This window comes from Acanthaster planci, linkage group LG03 (genome assembly GCF_054643075.1).
Source record: "Acanthaster planci isolate LZ-2023a linkage group LG03, COTS_SCS, whole genome shotgun sequence".
Taxonomy (NCBI): domain Eukaryota; kingdom Metazoa; phylum Echinodermata; class Asteroidea; order Valvatida; family Acanthasteridae; genus Acanthaster; species Acanthaster planci.
The window spans coordinates 563,510-584,026 of NC_141779.1; the positions used below are offsets into that span (position 1 = coordinate 563,510).

Here is a 20,517-nt window from a genome sequence, read left to right on the forward strand (position 1 = left end):
GTTGAAAATTGAAAGCCCAGGCAGGTGTAACCATAATTCTGCAATAGCGCCCTCATAGCCTGATATAGGACAGTCTGAAAACTGTGTGCAATCTGTGTACAAAGACTTGGGGAAAAAATTAATTATTAAAAAATCAATAATTAATAAACTAATTAAGTTATCATTGTGAATTTCTTTTAGGACCGTCCTTGGATGATTTTCCAAAGGTCTGCCAAGTTTGAAGTTGATCAGATTTAGCAAACTGTCAAAGTCGACTGGTGGAAGGAAGTGTTTGTAAACAAGTACCAACACAGAGCTGTTTCGCGACTGTTTACCAACAAAATAAGTATTGGCAAATGTGATGAAAAAACCTGGCATTAAGAAACTATGAGAGAGTAAAAATGAACAATTTAGTAGTCTGGACGTGACATATACCCTGAAAAAGTTTAATTTATAAATCAATTTCAACCAATACAATTGGATTTCCACTTCAGAAGATAATCTAATATGACTTGTCACGTGATATTATTCTCACTGTTGAGAGTTTGCTTTGTACTTTGTGGAGCTTCTCACAATAGCTTAAAAATATAATAATTACTTAAAGATAACATATACGACTTCTTCGACTGTTGACGTCATCACGAGTGGATGTGATACCAGTTACATGAGTTGTATTTCTTTAATGTCACTTGAGTTGTCACCAGATGAGGTCAGAATCAAATCAGATCACTTTGGGTCTAGAACCCTTCCCTTTCCAGCCACACACAGACATGTTCTTTTCGAAGTGAAGTGGAATGAAGAGTTCCCCTTTTATGTCACGTGACTTATCTCCTGTTGACGTCATCATCACATGAGGTCAATATTCCTCCAAAGCACCCCCTTCACAAGATATCTGCAAGATTTGAAGCCGATTGGTCATGTACATCAGGGGATACAGGGCTTTCAAGAGTTCAATGTGACTTGTATCATTGTCATCATCATTTGTCATCATCACATAAGGTCAATTTTCCTCTAAGGCACTGTCTATTCAAGGTATCTGCAAAATTTGAACCCAATCGGGCATGTACTTCAGAAAATAAAGGGCCTTAAAGAGTGTATTCTCCGTTGACATCAGTCTGCAAACCCCGCCTTATTTGCATAATCGTAAATATGCATGTTCACACTAAACACCAAACAACTTTATAATATCTAACATAACAGTAATTGATTGCACATTTCACATTTTCTGTGTACAAAATATAAGAACAAAGATTGCAGGACCACTAGAGATGACATCTGTTGCACTATCCTGAACATTTTGGTGCAAAAATGAATGTCACTTTTGATAACTGTGACTAGAAGTTGCACTGTATGATATACACTTCGAAATTACTCTGTCACTTATTGGGAAACGACGCCCCGCTGAATCTGCAAGTTAAGGGTCTGGTGTTGCCATTGACTTCATCACCAGTCCTGTTTGGGGTTCAGGACTTAATACGTCCCCACGCAGATCATCAGGTGTCACACCCCTTTTTTAATGAAAAAAAGTAGAATCCAGGCAAAATTAGTAACATTTGACATGTTGATAATGTCCGTTGTGGTAAAAAGCAATTGTTGATGATGAGATCATCCTTTAATCAGCTCAATATTTGCCTCAAGCACTTCCTCTTCAAGATATAAGCAGGGTTTCAACCCAGCACTAACAACAACAGACTCATTCCGTTGAAAAAACTTAATGGCTTCTACCACTTATATTTTATATTGATTTTCATATATTCAATGGAATATTTAAATATTCAAAATTTAATAATAAATCACGTGATGAAGTCAACATGACGTAAATATTTTAGAATTATCTTCGTTGTATAGGTAGTGCTTGCCGTAAGTTTGACGATGATCAACGATTACTAAGGTACAAAAATAGTGCCTCGAAAACATGAACAAAGTCATGGGGCATGAAGTAAATATTGAAAAATCAATCATAAATCACAAGATGACGTCACCATGACCTCATTTATTTAGTATAATTTTTGTATGAAGGTCTTTGTTGGTTATCACTTTCACAGTGATCAAACATCTCAAAGGTTTCAAAATAGTGCCTTGAAATCGTGTACAAAGTCAATGGGCAAAAAAACCTCATTTGGGGAAACACTGCTCTTTTAAGTTCATGTCACATGGTTTGTGCTTAAACTGAACAATTTTAATGAAATATTACTTCATATTAGGACTCTTAGGCATATTTCAAATAAAATAACACAGTGCAAAGTACTCGATTTCCCCTTCAATCTTATAGTAATCGTGCGCCAAAGTTCAAGACTATTTGTTCACTTGTGTTAAGTAGAAAAACGTATACGAAACTTATGGGAAAATCAATCAGATGTAGTAAACTGCCAAAGTCGACTGGTGGAAGGAATTCAGTTGAAAAATAAAAATAAAAGCTAGATAGAAGTGTTTGTAAACAAGTACAAACACAGAGCTGTTTCGGGACTGTTTTACAAACAAAATAAGTATTGGCCGCTGCGATGAAAAAACCTGGCATAAAGAAGCTATGACAGAGTACAAATGCACAATTTAGTATTCTGGACGTGACATATACCCTGAAAAAGTTTACTTTATAACGAATTTCAACCAATGCAATTGGATGTTCACTTAAGAAGATAATCTAATATGACTTCATGATAATGACCTCATTATCAGGTTGTGAAAATTGCACATCTCGGGAGCCCAACACCAGATCTCTTGGGTGGTGCTTGGAGCAAACAGCAAATTCACCTTTCAAGAACCTTGAGAGTTTTAGTACCAATATTTTATCCAAATTCTCGCATTTTAGCTATTAAACTGTCCTACATGTACATGTACATGTACATGCAGTGGTTGTTCATGGTCTTGATCATAAGTGAACAGTATTTTCATATTTATATGAGTACATGGGCTTTAGACTGTTATATTTGCCAGTCATGAGCCTAACTTTGTACACTTATGTGACATACTGTGCGGTACTTCACTGTGGTGGAGGTGACAATCTGCCTCTCTCTAGCAAAACTTTGTTCAGTCGGAACGTGAAGTTCATGTTTGTCTTAAAACCTTTGGCATTTTTTATTTTTCATTCATTGTTATGTTCAGTTTTAGTATGTTTATATTGACAGATTTACCGCTAGTTCGTACATATATACATGTACATGTAGTTTATGTGGTTACAATAGGTCAAAAACTTGTGATTTGGATCGCTTTTCTTTATCGTGTTGTTGTGAAAGTTTTGTGGAAAGTTTTAGCATGTGACCTGCACATGTACAAGAAGTGCAAACTCTGTTTCATGTTTAGGCTTGATGAGTATAACATGTCTATGAATTGTTTCATTGTGTATTCTTTACACAGGTGACCTCTGTAGAGAGAGCAGCTTGCACAGTGCCCATGTCTTGTACTTTTATCCGTTTTAACCACACCCGATATTTTTTTCATTCTACCCTTATTTTACAAATTTATCAGTGGCTATAATCCAGGAACCGTTCTGCACTTAGAATGTAATTTCTAGACCATACATACAGTATGTGTAATGTACATGTACCAGTACGTCACTAGGTAAGCTTATTCCTGTTACTGCTCAATCAATTTATTACAAACCTGAACCAGCCAGTGCTTTATCATCAATCCATTTTAGTGTTGACTCCATTTACTAAGGTCCACCACTGTGTAATTTTAACACTTTTTTCTCAATACTGGAACAGTTTTTCTAAATTGCAGTTTCTCAGCTAGATCTTAAAAAGCAGTAAATTCATTTTAATCTACAACGAGGATAGTTTCTTTGAACCCATTGGTTTCTACTGCGATTACTTTAATTGCTAGAGAGGTCAATCCATAACTTAAAACTTAGGCACACCCACCACTATGGGTAACAACACCCCATAGAAAACCCTGACATCAGCAAAAACCCTGCTGAACACCACCTTTCTGCAGGGTATAATCCTACCAAACACCATACACCTGTACATGTACCAGTATGCAAAAACTCTGTACGGTATTAGGTTCACCACATGATGTTATTTCACACACAAAAATATTGCCAACTGTAAAGTTCTGCTTATTGTATAAGGCCATCAACAAGAGCTGATTGAAATGCAAGTACATTTGTACATGTTACCAATTAGAGAGAAATGTTTATTACCAAAATATTAACTGGGCACTGAGTAAAATATTTTGGTTGGATCTGTAAACAAATTACCGGTATGTAGACAAAACAAAGTAGTTATGACAATAAAGCTTGACAGGGGCTAACAAGACAACAGGCCAAAAAAGAATTTTCAACAAGTTCAGTGTTTGTCCTCTCCTCTACAGCGAATACATGTAGAAAGTGCCATAACTCAAGGTACATGTACATATATGTTCCTTGTATTTCTCCTGGAAGCACGGTTACAATTTTGAGTTTTTAACAATTCAAGAAAAAAATGACTTTACAAACTGTTATTCTGACAAGAAACAAACCTGAAACTAACCAATATGAATTTGATTTGACATCCACAGTCATACATGTACATGTAGACAGGTATTTAGAGTCAGCATTTTAAAAGTGGTAAATATAAAGTTGAAAAATAGTAGAATATTTAATAATCACATATACACGTAAGTACATGTACATGGTTTGAATTGGAATGCAGTGAGTATGCGCCGGCAACAAATAAACATCGCTGTGCACATGTATGCATGCATGTATTACAGCGACAAACGTGTAAAACTTTCCTGAGACAAGAAAAAAATGGCCTGATAGAAACTCACCCCTTTACTGCCTTAATGAATTTCCTGCTCCATCAGTCAACCGTTCATCAGTACACCCCGTCAACCTGAATGGTGTCCTTTGTGACCACCAGATAGTGACAAAGTGGAATGGGTGGGCCTGGTCTATCTGCTGGCTCCCTTCCACGACAGCACAATGGTGTCAGTACTAGCACAGATGCATTCTCACCACAATCCTGAAAAACAACAGAAAAGCAACTTTAAACAACTGATTGTGGATGATTTCCACACACATGTACATATACTCTGTATTCAACCAAAAGGCTAATACACTGGTATCTCCTTACTTCTCCAGAAACCCAACATGTGTCAGGAAGTTTATTAAAGGAAAAACCAGTTATTTCCAAATATAAAACTTCATCCAAGTCATCACCATAAAACATCCATTTATGATGAATATACATGTATTACATGTATATAGAAAAGTGAGTGACTGGGTAGGAATTAGAACAAATTTGTTTTCTTCAAGAATGAAGGGTAGAATGTACAGCTGTGGAATGAGCGGAGGAAGGTGTACTGGAATTTTTAGTGGTGCAAGTAGCATACCCTTGCGGGGAGCACTTCATGTTGGCAGGGATGTGATTGGAGGATTGTGAAAAAAACTGAAACTGTGAGCACAAAGCGTGAAGCCAATACGGCATTGGGTTTAAAGCTTAAAAGTTTAAAGTTTGAATGCTCTGGGGTGCATTCTAAGCCTCTCTGGGGCATGTTTTAAGCAAAAATATATTGCGAAATTACTGCCCCTAATGAAGTTATTTTGTATTGTAATTTTAGCAACTGTGGACAAATCAAACATTATTTTTTCTAATTTCATTTTGTTTAAGGATCTCAGTCCACTCGTAAGATAATGAGAACTTTTCTAAGTTGTTTTGCACATAAGTTCCACTAAAACAAAACAGGAGAAGCCTGCAGCCAACGGATCATGCATGTGTTGCAATCGTTCTCATGTGTGAGTAGTCAAATCATGTGTGTACGGTTTCCACAGCAATGTGCGTGCATACGACGCTTGGCTAGACATGATTGCTGGGTTTCATATTTTACTCTCATATAATGTATGCAAAATACAAGTTGGGCTAGGGGTCTTGGAAAAAGCACATAAACACAGACCCCTTTGATTATTTATCTATATTTGACTCTTTTAAGTAAAAAGTGTAATTCCCCAGCACCAGTTATTATTAGGTGTTAACATCCATATCTTGGGCACACAAAATGGCCGGAATTGATGATCCCACAGTCTTTGCACTTGTAAAGTTTACTCTAGAAGGCCTTAACAAAGAAAAGGCCAGTACCTCCATCAGTTCTGAAGGAAATCATAGATTCTTACTTATATAATGCAAACAAAGAGGCACATCTTATGACCTTGAGATCAGTTACAATGTGTCTTTTGGCATACACTGTTTTTTTCCGATTTAGTGAACTTGCTCATATCAAGATTTCTCATGTTTCTGTGGTGGTCAGACTTTGTCAAGTCTTGAGTTCTCTCAGGTTTCTCAAAATCCTTGAGTGTTCCTACTACATGAAGTTCAACATAGTCCCGACATAATATTTACATCGTTGTATTTTCTCTGTAAAGTGGCCCCAGTAGTTGTTAATGGTCATAATCATATCCTCGTCAATATTAGTCTGTAACAATGGGTTCTAATCTATTAGTTCATACCAGACATAATCGTATTCTTGTACGCTACGCTTACGTGACATACTTCACCAAGGCATACGTGACAATCTGCCTCTCGCAGAATGTAAGTTCACTTTTGTCCTAAACGTTTTGCAACTTTTATCGTTCATTTATCGTTATGCACAGCTATGGCCTGTTCGCATTGACAGATTTGTTGTAGTATGTGTGGGCCAAGTGTGGGCTCCAAGTCAGTTCAAAAATTTGTCATTGGACTGATTTTATTTGTCGCATTGTTGTAAAAGTTTTGTGGAAAGTTTGGCAATGTGACTTGTACACATGCACAAAGCATAATGACTGTTTCATGTTTGGACTCAATGACTATTACATATACTGAACTGTTTCATTGTGTGGTCTTTACACAGCTGAACTTTGTAGAGAGAACAGGTTGCACAGGGCCCTTTTATCCTTTAGCCTATCCTTTAATTATCCTTTTTTGCCCACTGGCTCTGCCACATCTTATGACTTACCTTTTATTCTTGCAGTTATCACACTCACACCATAAGCTTTTTTTCATCACTGGTCAATCAATCCATATCATTGTCAACTCCATTTATTACTATCCAAAAATGTGTAAATTTTCTCAATCTCAATAATGGGACAGTCCTAAATTTCTAAACTTGATTTCAAATTAAAAAAACAACAACTCTACTATACAGTGAGAATAATTCTTTGTGCCAGTTCTTGATCTTTATTTGGAATATCTTAATTGCCAGAGAGATCAATCTCCAACTTAAAACTTAGGTGTACCCAACCACTGTAGGGTATCCCCACCCCACGTATGAACGTGACATTTCTTTCATTTATGAGGGTTTTACTCTGCTCATTCTGTCAAGCAAAACTGACCAGTATTGAGAGGGTAGACAAATAGTCAGAAATAAGACAGATTCTAGGTAAAGTCCAGTAGAGTTTTTACAGAAATATTTATCCGCAGCTGAATTTTCTGGAATCAGACGCCTTTATTTTTCATGCTCAGTCAAAAGTTAAAGGCAGGTACAAAATGAGGGGTATTAATCAGCCACACTCGGATTCGAGTGTAAGGGAAGTCATCTTTGAGGCTTTAGCCCTGTTTGTAACAGATATTAAGAGTTTTGGCTTGCATTGCCTCCAATCCAGGGGAGCAACTGCCGCTGCCCAGGCAAGCGCAAGTGCCAGACAGATTGTTTAAAAGGCACGGAGTTGGGGTCAGAGTTGGTAAAGGACGGGTATGTTGAGGATCCTTTGGAAGATTTGTTATCGATCTCTAAAGCTGTTGGTTTGTAAGGGTAGTTCTTTTGCACGAGGGAAGAGCTGTCTGGGGTGTAGCAATATTGCATGGAGCAGACCTATGTTTCTCATCCTTACATCAGGGTGAGTTTTTCATAGCTGGTGAGTGGCGGTGCCACTCAATGCAAAGACAAGGAAGTAATCTGTTAAATGTATCGTCAAAGTACCAGTATACATGTAGAATGGTTTTAATTTCAAAACCTGTTATTCTTATGCATGCTACAGATGGCAACTGGACATATCAATTCCACACCAACAAATAGACTGACATGCCATGATAAAAAGTCACTTCTTTTTGAGAAAGTCTGCTGGAAATGAAAGGACAGGCTCTCTGACCTTCAGTTTACACACATGTATATATAGATGTTTAAATTTGACTACCAGAGCTCATCTGCATGTTTTCTTTAAAGGCCTGAACAATGCAACAGACCAGAACAAAAAACATTGTCCAAGCAGTGTCCCCGTTCCCTGCTTAGATATATTACGTTGCTATTGTAAGCAGGTCAGAACTGAATTTGAATCAGGAGGGTCACTGAGCTTGTCACAGTTTGCCAGCAGACAGCTACTTTTGCAAGAAGTGAAATCCATGAATGCTACAAAGCAGGGTTGGCTACTTAGTTGATTCAAATAATAATAATAAAAATTTTAAACACTTTTTTAAACTTAAATCAGATTTTGTTTTTACTTACAAATTTTGGTATGCCTCAACATTTTTAGAAATACTACCACACACCCTGAAAAACCCATCAACAAGGAGCTTTCAGGTTTCTATACCAATTACCTGATAAAACTCCCAACCTACATGAACATGTATGTCACTTTTTACCCAGGCCAAAAAACCAAGAGGCAACCTACCTGTACACTAGTCATCATCAATTCCCCAGATGTCAAACTTGCTAAAGTTAATCTGATCAGAAAAAGCCAAAGCTCTGAATAGTCTTATTGGTTATTTTGTGAGAAGCGTGTTCAGGAATGACCAAGCGGGTATTACCGCTAGATGTCATACTCCGGCCAGGGTAAGAAATCTAAAAGCCATGTGGCAACATGACCAATGGGCCTCAACTACCAAATTTGCTAAATCAAAAAACTCAAAGCAAGGCAGTTGTCACTGGAATCACAATGGAATACCAGAAGCTTGCAATAAACTGAGAGTTTGGAGGTTAAACCCCTGCTGCGCAGAACATACAGCCAACTAGAAAAAAGTCTCTGTCTGCCTAATCTTCAGTTCACCCACCCTACGGTACCTGGCACGTTCCAACTGGGATATGAAAACTTTTGAGTTAGCCCATCATTTCACCTGTAATATGAAGCTTCAACTGCCAACAACTTGGTCATATTGCTAGTAATTGACGCAGTCCAACGAGGTGCGTCTGATGTGGAAGATTCCATTTGTATGAGCAATGTTGACAAAAAGATCAGGATAAAGGCTGCAAATGTGGGGAACAACACTCAAAGTGCATTGGCTCACTGTGGGTGCAAAACTATCTAACAGGAAAGAGGACTACAAAACATCATAGTATCATACAATGTATATGCTTAATATAATCCCACATCACAACACCTGCCAAACAACAAAAGGATGCCACTACCCAAACTGAAGATAGGACAGCGGCGCAAATAGACCCCCGACACCAGTGCCTCTGTAGTGAGCTAAACATCTTGGAACTACTCACTTCACCAGAGTAATGCAAATCTGAGATACTATCAATGATACATGACCAGAGAACAGCTGCAAAAATCTGTAACTGATCAGCTCCAAACTAGACCTGAGGAATCTAGACATTATAAAAAAGACATAGAACAGCATCGCAGTCACCAACTGGTGCAAGGAAAACAGAATATGCTGAAATCACACCAAACGAAGATGGGAGCACAAGCAACTACATACATGTACATGTAGTCTACCTAGCAAAATGCAAGTCATTCCCCTAAGGCAATCCAAACACATCATCATCGATATTTACCTCATTATCACAGGTTGAATTATTTTACAATGAAATGCACAATCTCTCATAGCCCACTAAAAAGAATTTAACAATGCTATAGATCCATTCTTGGCCCACTAAACCAGATATTATTTACATCCACGAAATGTCGTTGAAAGATGATACAAAAATGTTAGATTACCTGGTTGTGATGTCTATTGACATGATAGAAACAATACTAACCAGAAAAGTGGTGGTGGGTGTGCTTTCATGACAAAGTACCTGGTATGGTGTTGCCGTCAAGTACAAAACATGTTCCAACACTTCTGTGGAATTCCAAATCAGATCACTGAATGTACATGTACAAGCAAGCCTTACATTGTTGGCTGTGATTTTAAAAGTCTTAACCTGCTGTGTGGCAACTCTTAACTTGACCACAATGGATAAATTATTGATGACATCAATAACAATCTTGTTTGTCTCAATACAGGAGAAGGCACCAGGGTTAATAGGAGAAGGCACCAGGGTTAACACATCACACAGTTCCCTAACTCTAGCTTCCCCTTGCATAGCCTCCAACAACAAATTGGATTGTGCTAAACGACACATGCAGAAATGACCACTGCCCAACCACTAAAGGGTTGTTGGCATCTGCCAGTCTGGGAAGACAATGGAGCTGCACCTGAGGCTATGTTCAGACACTGTGTTAGTGAAAACGGTAAAAGTTAAAATGGTCATTCACCACAGGTGGCAGTCATAAAATTAAAACCCACCAAGCCTTTGGAACCACTTTAATTTGGAAGCTTTAACCAAAACCGGTTTATCTCCTTTTCTTGGGGTCATGAAGAACTTCCTTTCATTTAAATTAATCCCACTTAAGTGTGTTTACATACACACATGGCTGGCGTGTGCTTGAAGCAGGTTTGGACTGGTTGCCGATATACTTACTGTAAAAACATGCTGATTCTCACCCGTGTACCAGAGTTTGTGTTATGTTTGCAACATGGTGCTCTATCGGGAGACACTTGTTCAGATATCATTGCGATGCAACAAATGATGGTTGCCCTAGAAAAATGCTCATCAGCAGTCCACAGCCTTACAGACACATTACCAGTCTTAGGCATCCTTAGAAGGCAAATAAAACAAAATGTATCGCTTTTTCCCGATTACAGCGGCAGTTCTGGCAATATACCACAGAGAGGCAGGCGAGAGTGACCGCTTTTTTCCATGTTGTAATGGCAGTTTTGTAGGATGATAGCATTGCACGGGTCGTTCAGCATGATGATGATGCGGTTACACTGTATACCTCATTGTTTATAACAAAAACGCACCAAAGAAAAGCTGTTACGTAACTCTATGTCAATGCGCAGGCTAAAACCGGATGCGTTTCAGCAAACAGCATTTTGGTTCAATGCTAAACCCTCCCTCTGAGGTAGATTAAATCCCCATTTTAACTCCAGCCAGCCAGGGTTACTGCTCTGACAGCCTGCTTCCAGCTGGTCTCTCTCTGTTGCTTGCCAGCCAGGGTTACTACTCTGACAGCCTGTCTCCAGCTGGTCTCTCTCTGTTGCTCGCCAGCCAGGGTTACTACTCTGACAGCCTGCTTCCAGCTGGTCTCTCTCTGTTGCTCGCCAGCCAGGGTTACTGCTCTGACAGCCTGCTTCCAGCTGGTCTCTCTCTGTTTCTCTCTCTTGTTAGGCACACAGTCCTGCCCGGGTGATATCAAGTATCCTTCTCAGGCTGCAGATTCAGAAAGCATTGAGTCTGAGTTCTTAACAGGAGTATTACATGCAGGTCAACGCCTTGTTGCTGTAAAGAAGAGTGCTATAGATGCAGGCCCAGAACACCAGCATCTTGGTATTGGTGGTAAGCATGGAGTGGTCCTAAACCCTCTTGGTAGGCGGGCCATACCTGTTTATGCTCTGCCTGCACAGGAGCTAAGCTCAGCGTCTAGAGAGAGGTTGCTCAAAATGGATGAACACAGTTTCAGGTACATACAGATGGAATTGTCTATGACCCCTCATGTGTTGTCACCAATTTAGGTGTTGGGAATGGGGCTGACATCTTGCCCCATGATGTTGGTATTTTATAGACTGATCAGAAGACCAAACACCTTGCAAGCATGTGCAACAAAAGTCATTTTAGTCGCTCTTGTACATGTATGTGTGTGCTACTAGTGTTGCATCATCTGCAGAGAGCTGTTTTCAGGGAAGTACTGCATCCAGTTTGGTCTTTGCTCTCAGGTGGGCAAGGTTGAAGAAGCGACCGTCACTTCTGGTGTGAATGTACACGTACAGTGTACATGCAGTTCCCATCCTCTGACTAGGTGAAGGCAAAGATGGCGAACAGGGTTTGCACCAAAACACAACCCTCCTTGACTTCACTCTTGATTGTAATAAGTCAGAGGTGGAACCATCATACTGGACAGTGCCTTTTATGTTCACATGGAAAGACACAATCAGGCTTTGAAAAACCTTAAAAGATTTTACGATAATATAATCCCAAGACTAACACAAAAGTTATCAGAAACAAGATCAAATGGATTGATCCTATCCAAACAAGGGGTAGTATCCAGTTTAACACTACAATGGCAATGATATCATTTCTGGTACTTCTAAAGATAAAACCAAGGCACTGGTCAACAACTTTGCCAAAATCAGTAGAACCGAAAATTACAGTCCCTCTTCCATCAATACTTACATGTAACAAGACACTGAAAACAATCTAAATCTAAATGATAACAATGAAACTTTAATGTAATTGATGAACCATTCAATCAATATCAATGAATTGAATCATGCCATTGATTCCTCCAAATGCACAACACCTGGCAAAGATGGAATCAACAATAAGGACATCAAACATTTTCCCATAAAAGTCAGGGAATACTTTTAATCTTCAACATGATTTGGCACACTTCTCAATGTCCCAAACAGTAGAAAGATAGTAACCTCATTCCCATTCTCCAACTCGGGAAAGATCCTGCCATACATTGTATCTTCATTTTGCCACCTTATCCACTCCATACCACATCCTTAATCTTGGATCGGCCATCAACAAAGCCTGAAAAACAAGCTTCTTAGAAAATGCAAGCTACTGGTACAAGTAAGACTAAAACCCTTTCCACTGAAAGAATCTAAGAAAATGTTGTCCCCCAGGGCAACATTATTGGCCCACTACTCTTGATGTTGATCACTCTCACAACCTCCTTGATGTCAGAGTTTCTCAATATGCAGATACCGGTAATATACTTGTATACCGGTAGCAATTTGGAAGTCCAACAGAAACATCTCTTTCCTTGAGAAGAAAATCCAAAAACATCTCGATAACATTCTCTTCTAGTGCAAACTATGGGCTTTCAAGCTATCTCATCCCAACACAATTGCAGTCATTTTCACAAAGAAGACCAATAACTCTCTCTTTAAGTTTATCTAAAACCAATGAATCCAGATCCCAAAACCGACCAAATTCCTGGGTGTTACTTTTGACAACAAGTTAATGGATAATATCGCTGTAAAATGCAAAAGAAAACTTAACTGCTTTATCAACAGAATCACATTGGGCACTGACTGTAAAATACTATTTCAGCTCTACTCTGTCTTAATAGACCAGTTCACTCATAAAATCTTATTTATGTACGCATGCATATAAAAGGCAAGTGGTAGCAACAAGCTTGAGCAGCCCATTGAAAAATGTACAGGGGCACAAATATCAACATCATTCTTTTCACAGCTTCTAATCTGCACTTGTTTTTACTTTTGTCTACAGGAAACCCTCTAAAACCATTATGGCTATTACTTTCCGGTGTGAGCGAGATTTTTGGAGAACAAAATAAAACTTGAAAAATGTTGTTCATTCAAAAAGCATGAGGTCCGTTCTGTGTGCATGAGCTGTGAAACCAAGATGTGCGATATGTTTGGGTGCCATCCAGCATTCTCAGTTGATCACCTACAGGTACATGTATATATCTGTGGCCAATAAATATCTACACCCTGTCTGAAGGTACTGTAGCCTGCAATTTAACCTGCAATTCTGCATAGTACAAGTGATGCATAGTATCCTGAAGTACCAAACTATTTTATGTAATTGGACAGGGTCAGAAAGGAGTCCTTGTTCTTTTGAGATTGATCATGCACTTGGGAAGAAGCAAAGCTTGTTTTTTGTTATTTAGAATAAAACCCTTTTAGACCAAAGAGTAAAAGGTATAATGATTTTAGGGGGTTTTCCAAAGACAAGAGTGAAAAAATGTACAGAAGCTGAGAGACACGACATTGAAATCTGGGCCCTGCCATTATCAATGGGCCCGGCACACAAGCTTGTTGCTTCCACTTGCAGGTTTACATGTACATGCGCATAGTGTGCACACAAATTAGAATTTACAAGTGAACTGGTGTATCAAACTTATTCTTGAGTACGAATGTGAAGCTTTCATTCAGATTCTACTATCACATGTACATGAATGACACAAACACTGGACAGCATTCAATATCAAGCTCTTAAACTCTGAACTGGAGCTCTCCAGTGCACTTCCCAATTTCATCTCCAACTTCAATGTGATAACCCTCCACTAACCCTTTACCATCGATTCTTAATAATTTGTATTTAACCACTGAAACCATACAGTACAGATCGAAACAACTACCCTAAATACTACTTAATAAGGAGACAAACCACACAGAAGACTCCAATACCCTTTTGATACTTTCTCCCTGCTTAGCACCCACCTTATGGCATAAAATCTCCCAAATATTACATATCGATGACATCAATGTCAGAGGTAATATTGGTAACAAAATAATGAACACTCTTTGGAACAGCTCACTTCAAATTGATACTGACGGCTCCCTTAATCCTGCCCTCAACACTGTCAGATGCAGACTTCACATTTCCTAACTTCACCTTAAAAGGGCCGTGGTAGGGGGCAGAATCTGTCCCCTCCCTTTTTTTCTATCAGCATTTTGGCCAAGTTCATTTTTTTAAGAGCTGAACACTTTAAGAGTTTTCGGGGTCATTTTGACATGAATATTGTGAAAATGATACATGTATGTATGCTTTTCTTGCCCAGCGTAGGTTTTTCTGCGACAGATCAGCCAACAATTTATACTTTTTCAACTGTGGTACTCAATGTATGCAGGCTGGTACTGGTACCCATAGCTGGTATGATACACATGTACATGTAGCCTTGAACTTCATATGACCAGAACAACAAAAACATATAATGAGTTCAAACTTTGCATTTGTAATGATAAGGAGTGTCTTTACATGCCTGGTAGGTTTTTACAAAATCGAGCAAGGCACTGCTGAGTTCTTGGGGAGGAAATCCCCTTCCCCCTTCCTCTCCACTGTGACATGGGCCAATATAACCCTGCTCTTTTAGGGTTAAGTATTCCAAGATTTTCAGATGAAACAGTGGTACCAGCACATCTACATGTATAAACTTTTTATGTTCAAAGCTGAGTTATTTCACATCCTCCATTCCTCCAGGCCCTACATGTACAATGGATAAAAAATGTCAAACTTCTTCATTGCTGTGTTTTTAGTGATTGTCTCAGTACCATACAAGCTACATGTATTTGTAATCCCATACCTCAGAATAAAATCGTTTGTGACATCCAGCTATCTTCATTAACATTCAACATCTGGTAACACTGCGGCCATTGCAGTATTCCGGGTGATGAAAAAGCTGGCAAAATAGCTAAGTTTACTTAGGCACCGAAAAAGCAAAAGTCGGCCACCATATCCCCTTCTCTGACGCCAAAATCAAACAAAAGTCTTCAATCTGACCTCATACACATGTAGATGAATGGAAATAAATCCACTCCCATTTTCGACCCATACCATCCTTGATCATTCTTTCACCCTCACCAACCAGGCCTGTAGGCTGGGGGGGGTTCGGGGGTTCAAACGAACCTCCCTGCTCGCTTTTGAGTTCCATTCATCAATATTTCTTATTAATAAAGATATATTTTTAACATACCGTAATTTTCGGAATATATGCTGCTTATACATTGAAAATGTCCCTGCGGCTTATACGGCAACATTTGAAGAATGAAATCAGTCACTAAACACCATGTCACACATGTACATGTACATGTACCTGTGCAGTCTAGCCCGGGCCATGCCTGCGAAGCGGCGCAGCGCTCCGGGCACCCTGACAAGTCAGTTTTATTTTTTTTGGATGTCATTTACATTAGCTCTACTCAATTTCACATCACTTTATTTTCATTTATTATCTATTTTATAATATTCAGAGATAACGATGGTACATATTTAGTTGATGGATGGAGACCCCCAAGAAGTATATGCTTGTCGAGTGAGGGTCCATGGACACGTATGACAACACTACAGAAACTACAGACAAGCGTTGTTACCAATTAAATGCAAAGAATAAATACACATAAAACTAGAGGTTTTGTCAGTCTTAAGGACAGAGCAAAGGACTTTTTCGCATTTTCTTTTTTTCTTAAGAAAAGGGCATTACTTCATGTGGGATACTACTACACTTTGATTTCTCACTTCTTACTCAAACATCTATCCAAGAGTTCCCAAAGTTTCTAATATTATTTTTGTTGACCTCATTATGACGAAATATTTGAACCCTTTGGGATCTTAGCAGATATAACGAATTCAAGTTTGCACCCTTTACATCATGTCACCTTGCCTGTTACACTTCCCATTCAAGCTATCTACAAAATTTCAGCCCAATGAGGCATGAAGTTCACGAGATATAGGGCTGTAAAGAATGTACTTTTAATGTCACATGACTAATCACATGATGAAGTCTTTACCACATCAGGTCAGTGTTCGTCTAGAGTTCTTTCCTTTCAAGATAGGTTTGAACCCAATCAGACATGTACTTCAAGGTATATAGTGCTGTGAAGGTTGCACCTCTAATGTCACGTGACTTTTCACCTGATGACGTCATCATAACATGAGGTCAATAATCGTCTAAATCACTTCCCTTTCAAGGTTTGAACCCAATTGGACATATACTTCAGGAGTGCACCTCTAATGTCACGTGACTCGTTGGCTAATGACGTTGTCATCACATGAAGTCAATCTCCTTTATAAAGCTTCCCTTCCTAACTATCTGCAAAGTTTCAACTCAATCAGACGTGCAATGCAAAATACAATACAAAACATTATTGTTATCGCGGAAAGAGCACAGATTAGAGATTTTAAACATTTGTCCCTTTTGGCATTCCATACAATGCGATCTGCTCCAGAAACCATGTGCTCTGCATTTTACCAGGTCCTGAGTATATGCCTTATGCCAGTGTGCTGCTGGCCACACGTTACAGACAGATATTGCGCATCCACAGCAGCCAAGGCACATTATGCGAAAGGGATTTTCGTGTTCACAAATAAAGAGGTTTTCATCATTGGTGCTTCATCTGTGTGAAGAGGTACATGTGTACACCACTTATCCACTTCACTTTAAATCTGTTACGGTTGATTTTTTTACCAAATTTTGAAAAATAAGAGAACTTTTATCCTAACTTCCGATCTGATGTCGTCATCGACCCCAATTTTCTCACACATGTTGACTGGGTAAAGATCCTCATGCACGTCAATTTTCAGGCGATTCGGACAAACTTTGCCATATACATCCACTCAAAATTCCACTTTCAGAATTTTTAGCCTGTCGCTAGAGGGTGCTTGATGATTACATGATGTCATCAGCAGATGATGTGAAGAATACTACACCCCCAGCGACTAACACCAATGAAAGCAAGTTGATACCTATTACCACTTCTAAACAATAAGCCCACTTCTGGTTTCGTCCAGAAGGAAAGGTCACGTGATTTGACCCACATGAGATTGAAGACCCATTTTTACTCTGACACCTGCCACAAACAGAATTTGGCAGGAGGTCATGGTTGATTTTATATGGTTTTTTACAACATTAACATAACATTTCAATCTTCAAAATTTAATAATAAATCACTTGGTGACATCATCATGACGTAATTATTTTAGTATTATCTTTGCCTTAAGGTCTGTGCTTGGTGTAACTTTGATGAGGAAAATGGTGCCTCAAAAATGTGTACAAAGTCAACGGGCTGAAATAAATATTAGAAAATCAATAATAAATCACTTGAACATGTCATCATAATGTCTTTGTTCTAGGACCATCTATACACAAGGGTCCTTCATTGGTGTAAGTTTGATGAAGATCCAAAGTTGCTAAGGTATTGAAGTCGATGGTGGAAGAAACGTGTACAAAACAAAGGAGATTTGGGGGAGAAGAAGTCGGAAGAAAAAAAATACACAACAGAAGTACATGCCTTTCTCGCAACTTGCGAAAAAGCCAATAAAATATGCAAACAATAATGTAGGCTGTAACCCTGTGATAAATAACTTAATTGTCAGATAAATAGTTATTTAATAATTTCTATTTATATTTACCCTTAAACATGCAGGAAATTGCAATTTTTTGCAATGAATTGTCAATTGAGCTCCACAGCTTTGGCCCCTCATGTTTTACAGTAGCTTTAGAAAATACAGTCCGGGCATGAGACCTTTGAAATGCACGACATTGCCTTGTAAAAAAATTGTGGATTCCATCATTTTAGTAAACAGTGTTCACACTGATTTAGGCAATTTGTTATTGTTGAAGATAAGGGATATCATGACCTTTAAAATTTTACCACTATTACCCCATGCAAGAATCCCATATGTAATGTAATATACAAAGTTCATAAGATATTGTGAGGAAAGATCGATTTTAACTTTAAGATGACACCTACACTGTACGTATCTTGAAATAACTGTAGAAATATGACTGATGTGTTTTTTCCAAGTTAAATGGTCATCTACATGTATAATCCAAAGAATTTTGTTGTGTCAATTTTTGTTATCTCTCAATCCTCTATAGATTCCAGTAGGCAGGTGGTGCTTTTTATTGCTAAACAACATATAGTTAGTCTTGTTTATATCGAGTGTTAATTTATTTGCTTTAATCCAATCAGATACCTTTCTCATCTCATGATTAACTGTGTCGCAAAGTACAAGTACATGTACATGTACATCACCATGACTACAAAATATGTTACTTTCATCAGCGAAAAGAATAAAAGATGTATCAGAATTATTAATTTAGTGTGACCAAGTGAGAAAAAAAGTTTTAAAAATCAGTTGGACTATTTCTTGCGGGTCACTCTCGAAATGATTTATTTCTAACTGGGCTCAGAACAGAATCAGGAACATCTACTGGATCCGATTATTGGACAAACGTCTAAAAAAGACAATAATTAAAAGTGGAAATAGGGTATACTATTTCAACTTGGTGTAAAATACTGTGAGAACTAAGGTTAAGACGTAAGAACTACAGGGGAGGACAAGGCTACCAGAGGATGACAGATCTGCCAGAAGATTAGTGAGCGGAAGAATCTACAGCATTCCGAGCTTCATATCAGCAGCAACAGTATGCTTATCCAGAATCTAGTCCCACATGCCTAAATTGCTGTCGGCCACAGCCATCACTCAGGACTCAATGCAACAATAGCTTTTACTTCAAGAAAACAACCAAGGAGGAAAGCAATGTGGCCATAAACTGAAGAAACCCCCAAAACGAAGAGAGACCAGCACTCTACGTGACTCCTCTCACAACAGCATGCACACAAACATGCACACAAACACACACACACACAAAATGATTTGCCCACTTTCCTTCTTTTTGAGTTTGAGTATAATCCATGTTGTTTATTTTTCACTGGTCATTTGCTGTTAAAACAACTGCTGCATGGCCCACCCAGCAAGGACACTAATCCAACCCGCCAAAACTGATAATATCAAGAACATGAGAAAGTATAGGTTTAATGATAGCACTCGTTTGAGTGTGCTGGTTCACGCTTACCACTGGTTACACTTACACCTGCAAAGGACTCAAAATTCCTCCATAACAAATACCTTGATAACAGCATCTGTGATTCATGCGGTACAACTGAAGATTTTCAGTAGCATTTCATGCTGGAGTGTAAACAGTTCACTCTTCATACACAGTCTCTCCAAAAAACACTTGGCTTGACAGATAATCAAATGATCCTCACACATTTCCTGTGACAATATTAAACAACTTTGTTCAAATCCAAAGTTCTGTTCAGTCAAGTGCTGATGAAATGAAAGGATATCTGAATGTGTCGATAACATGTTGTACTTACATGTAGCAATTAGAAGGAGGGCAGTTCCACGGAAACATCAACCTCTGGGCCAAAATTTCAAACTGGTCCATACTTTCATGTGTACTTTCATGAAACATACTTCATTTCTAACAACATTCCAGAATTTGGTTTTTATATGATACTGAAAAATTGGTTTTAAATACTGAGAAATTGGGGAAAATATTTCCCCTCTGAAAGATTTTCTGTTTTTTAGCCTGATAATAATTTTTGGTTCCAGTTTTGTTACAGTTTGAAGAGTGCCCCAACAAGTAAACAAAGACAGAAATGAGTTTTCGTTTTCCTTTTGAAATTCGATGTAATGTCTTATTTTATAACACTTACTTTCTTATGTACGTCCAACACCAAAATGACATATTTTATCCCCTCAGTGCACCCTTTAGCAAAAGACTGCCAAATTTACAATACAAAGCACAATGAGTTCTTTCTTTCTAGATATCAGCTTAACTCCCTAAATTATTTTTCAAATACTAAAAAATTGTGGAATCAATTGTGTACGTCCGACAAGCTGTACATGTACGTCCGACACTGTCAGAACCATGCATTGCTGTCAATGCAATGCTTTTACACTGTACAGAAACCACTACCACCTCATTTGCATACATGAAAATGAGGCTCCAACATTTTGTAAAAGTACCAAATAGGTTTCACTTTTGTTTTTTACTAATATGCATTAATTTGACTATTTGGACATACACATCCTAATAAGGTTATAATTAGGGCCCAA

The 20,517-nt window shown here is 38.4% G+C and overlaps 1 protein-coding gene and 1 long non-coding RNA gene across 4 annotated transcripts in view; one reads left to right on the forward strand and one right to left on the reverse strand.

The window, feature by feature from the left end:
• Positions 1-20,517, forward strand: part of LOC110988129 (uncharacterized) — a 498,416-nt gene that overhangs the window by 390,966 nt on the left and 86,933 nt on the right. The window lies entirely within an intron of this gene.
• LOC147799529 (uncharacterized) overlaps positions 1-20,517 on the reverse strand; it is a 278,554-nt gene that overhangs the window by 36,546 nt on the left and 221,491 nt on the right. The window contains exon 6 of the long non-coding RNA XR_015424942.1: positions 4,729-4,922. This is a non-coding gene — a long non-coding RNA (uncharacterized LOC147799529). The remainder of the gene's footprint in view (positions 1-4,728; positions 4,923-20,517) is intronic.